Genomic DNA, 4,566 nt, shown 5'->3' on the forward strand with positions numbered 1-4,566 from the left:
ACCACCACCACGTTTTGTATAATAAAATATTTCCATCACAAGTGATAGTTTCTTTTGTTTCCCTTCCTGGTAAATCTCCTGCTATCACATTCAGGCAACAACTGAACTTTTTGCTGTCATTGTGGAGTAGATTTGTGTTTTATAGTTTTTAATATGAATTGAATGATATAGTAAGTATTATTTTGTATCAGACTATTTTTGTTCCTCACATTCTGAGTGCGTTCAGAAAGTATCTCTGGAACAAAAACCAGGACAAGGATGAGATTCACTTCCTATATTCTCCTTTTCTCTGGGATCACAGTCCTGTATTTCCTATTGTCCAATGTCAGAAAATAGATGTGTCTTAAATATTTCCAGTTTTCTAGTCCTTTGCTGGACAGAAGCAACCCTGAAACATCTTAAGCTTCCCTAGTCAGAAATAAAAGGTATTTCATTTTTATTTTTCAGTGATAAAATTTACGTATTTTTCTCTAGCAAAATTTTTATAATTAGTTGGCATTATTTATCATTATTATTGTTATCACAGCTAATTTATAGATATAAATTTACATGATAATCATGACAAAACAAAAATGATATTCATATGATAAAATATTAACAATCAGTTTTAGATAATTGGCTAGCATAGGTACTTTTACAATATAATTTATATATTAAATAATTTGAAATAATTCATAAATAAAAAATAGTGAAATGGGGATATAATTTCAGACTGTAATTTGTGATTAATACATGTCTTCCTTTTCCAGGATGTTATTTTATTTATCCACATAATGGTTTTGGTGCCCAGGACAAGCTGTCATAGATAGAAAGGAAAATTACAACATGAAGGCACCATTTGAGCTCAACTCTTAGAGAGTGGAAGGGTCAGACTTCAGAATAAGCTTAGGAACTTCAATTTTGCCATTGGCTCAACAAGATGGATAAGTCACTCATCCTTCTTGGGGCTCATGATATATCAATATAACAATGGTGAAAACGTGGAACAAAATTACAAATGATGCACTTGTAAACTGATGTTGTTCTTATTACTAGTAGATGTATTTGGAGTATTAATGCTTGATGCAGGCTTTTATTTGAGACTTCCATCTTTAATGCTTTCCCCAAATTGCTTTTGTGCAATCACTTAAAGTGACCTTGCAGCAAGAAATAGAAGCTACATGAGACTGAGATACAAGGTGTCATCTTTGTCAGTTTCACATTACAAATCGTTTTCTTACCCTCCTAGTGCAGGCCTTAGATGGTGTATTTGGCATTTACTTTAAATTAAAGCACATAAAACCTCATTGTTTAAATCAGTTTTAAAATACATTTGGCAACATAAACAGGGAGACTGGAAAAGCCAAATTCCTTTGTGGATATTACAGGTATGTTCACTTTTTAAGACCTATGTGTTAAGTTCTAAAGAGTGTATTCTTAAGAAACGTACTTTCTAAAGTTTATACGAGTATTTTCATGACCTGCATGCTGAGTCCCAAAGCAAATTATTCAATGCTCTCATTTAAGCTAGGGTAAAAGGGTGGAATGCACTTTAACTGGAAAATCAGCCATAAAATTTTCTCATTAGGTAATTGTTATTTGCATATGATAGAGACCATTTTATTATCTAAAACCCAAAACTCAAAGTAACTTAATAATGAGGGAAAATCTGATTTCACACGTTGAATTTTAAAGGTAGAATAACCCAGTATTTGGAAATAAGGTTTGGTGTAGACATTTGTCTTCATTTAGCAGGTAGTACACACCTGGTAATGGGAGTGATATGGCAAGCGCATGTTTAATTTCTCTCGAAACTGCCAGAATGTTTCCTAAACTCTCTCTCACATGGGAGTCCTAGTGGCACTGTATCGTCAACAGCAGTTGGCATCATCAGGGCTATTAAGTCATTCTAATTGGTCTGCAGCAGTAGCTTGTTGTGATTTTCATTTAGTCATCTCTAGTGGCTGATAATATTAAATAATTTTCCTGTGCTTATTTTCCATCTGAATATCTTCTTGGTGAAGCATTTTATCATGTTGTCTACCCATATTTTTCATTTTTTATCAGAATGATTAATTAATTTAGAATATTTTTAATATTCTGCTTAGATTCTTCATCAGATATGTATTTCTGCAAATATACCTTCATTTGGTATGACTTATTTTATTTTCATTTTCTTAATAGTGCCTTTCAAAGAGCAGCTTTTAGTTAAGTACAGTTACTAAGCCTTTTATGTTTCATGCTTTTTGTGTCCTATATAAAAATATTACTTAAGTCAAAGATAAAAATTTTTATTTTTGTAGTTTTATACTTTCACAGATGTTTACAGTTAGACTTAAGGCCTAGTTTGAGGTAATGCCTATGCAGGGTCTGAGATGTTGATGGAGGTTCATTCTTTTGCATGTGGATTATCAATTTTTCTGGCACCAATATATTTCTCTACTGAATTACTTCAGTGCCTTTATCAAAATTAAATTGACTGTAAATATGTGGGTCTATTTCTGAATTATGTGGTTATTTTCTCTCCTATTCATCAGTGTCTTGATTACTATGACTTTTGATAAGCTTTGAAATTAGGGAGGCTAAATTTTTGAAAACTGTTTTTACTTTTAATTACCATGCTTATTCTATGTCCTCTGAATGTCTATATAAAATTTAGAATAGGCTGTTCAATAGCCATAATAGAGCTCATTGGATTTTGTATGAAATTTTGTTGGCTCAACCTATCAATATTAATTTAATTTGGGGAGAATTAACATTTTAACAACATTGGATATTCTAATTCATGAATACATTTATTATCCCTCTCTCTATTAAAAGAGAGCTAGATAATATCTTTTTAAAAAATTTTTCTTATCAGTATTTTACAGGTTAGAGCTACATATCATGCCAATGTGTTATTAGATCTATGCCTTTCATTAGATTTATACCTAAGTAGCTTATGATTTTGATAGCACTGTATATGATGTTGATTTTTAAAATTTTGGTTTTCAATTATTTATTGGTAATGTATAGAAATACATTTGATGTTTGATATATTAATCTTGCAGCTTGAAAATTTGTGAAACACTTCTTAGATCTAGCAGCTCTTATGTAAATTCTTTTGGATTTCCTACGCATTTAATCACATCATTTGCCAGTTAATATAGTTGATTTCCTTATTTTAATGTGTTCATCCCCTGAGCCCCAGTATTATTGAATTGACAAGAACCTCCAAGACAGTATTAAGTTCACAGGAGTACCTTGCACATGGTCACTGACAGCTGAGCTGCACATGTCCAGGGGAAGGCTATGTAAAACTGTTGTTAGTGGCTGTTGGGGTTTGAGCATATAGCAGAGTCCAGGGGTTGAAGAGAGCATGCTTCCTTCTGTTAGAAGCTAGTATTTTCCCCTCGCTTGAAGATATTGCAGATACCTCTCCCCTACAAGACAATGTGTATCCCTATCAATAGCTGGTTTCTCCTGTCCAGCAGATCAATCACTGGGAAAGGCCAAGCCTGCCGGGGAGGAAAGAGGCCATGTAGCACCATCAGGGCTGCAGAACCCAGCTGTGGTGTACCAGGAGGAACCCAGGGTATGGATGGGACTGCACACTGAGAATGCTGAATCACAGAGGTGCAAAATGAAGGTGGATAAGAGATAATTAATCCATAGGGGAGAATTCTCCTGAGATAAACACAAGATGTAGCACTTTGTCAAGGCCCTTGGAAGACCATTCTGACATTTTGCTAGGATGGCTTTTGGAAGGTAGGCTAAAAAAGAACTCCTATCACATGATGTTTCTGTTATCAGGTGATACAAGAAGAAACTGAAAGGCTTACGGAAGCATAAGACAACCACAAGAATGAACGTATTATAAAAGGTCAGAAAACTGCCTGCAGCAGACCCACTGCACAGCTCTGTCCTCTATGAATCGGTTGTGCTCTGCTGGCTCCTGCTTCTCTGTCTGCCTTGACCTCTGATCCCTACCACCTCGCATCATGTGTTTTCTGTACACTTCAGCTCACTATACCATGTCCAGATAGCCATCCCCAGGCAAAAAACTGGGCAATCTTGGACTCACTGAATGAGTTTCTTTGCTTGCAGGGATGGAGTTTGGCCCTGCCTGTTTCCCATTGTCTGAATATAGTTGCCTCATGTGTTTTGCCCAGTTTTACAGGGCTGAGAGTTGGAGGGCTAATGTATTAAGATCTAATCTATGTTATGCCAGAGCAGAGCCATCTCACTTTCCTCTAAATGATGACCACTGCACGGGACTGTTCTGGGAACAAAGTAAGACAGCTGACATGGTTTGGCTCTGTGTCCCCACCCAAATCCCATGTTGAGTTGTAATCCCCATGTCCCTCAGCAGAGGGAGCTTGTGGGAAGTGATTGGATCATGGGGACAGATTTTATCCTTGCTATTCTCATGATAGTGAGAGAGTTCTCATGAGATCCCATGGTTTCAAAGTTTGGAACTTCCTCCTTCACTCTCCCTCTCTCCTGCAGCCATATAACTCATGCCTTTCTTCCCCTTTGCCTTCTACCATGATTGTAAGTTTCCTGAGACCTCCTTAGCCATGTGGAATTGCAAGTCAATTAAACTGC

The sequence above is a fragment of the Sapajus apella genome, unplaced genomic scaffold (assembly GCF_009761245.1).
Source record: "Sapajus apella isolate SASKATOON/1434 unplaced genomic scaffold, GSC_monkey_1.0 scaffold31, whole genome shotgun sequence".
Lineage (NCBI taxonomy): Eukaryota > Metazoa > Chordata > Mammalia > Primates > Cebidae > Sapajus > Sapajus apella.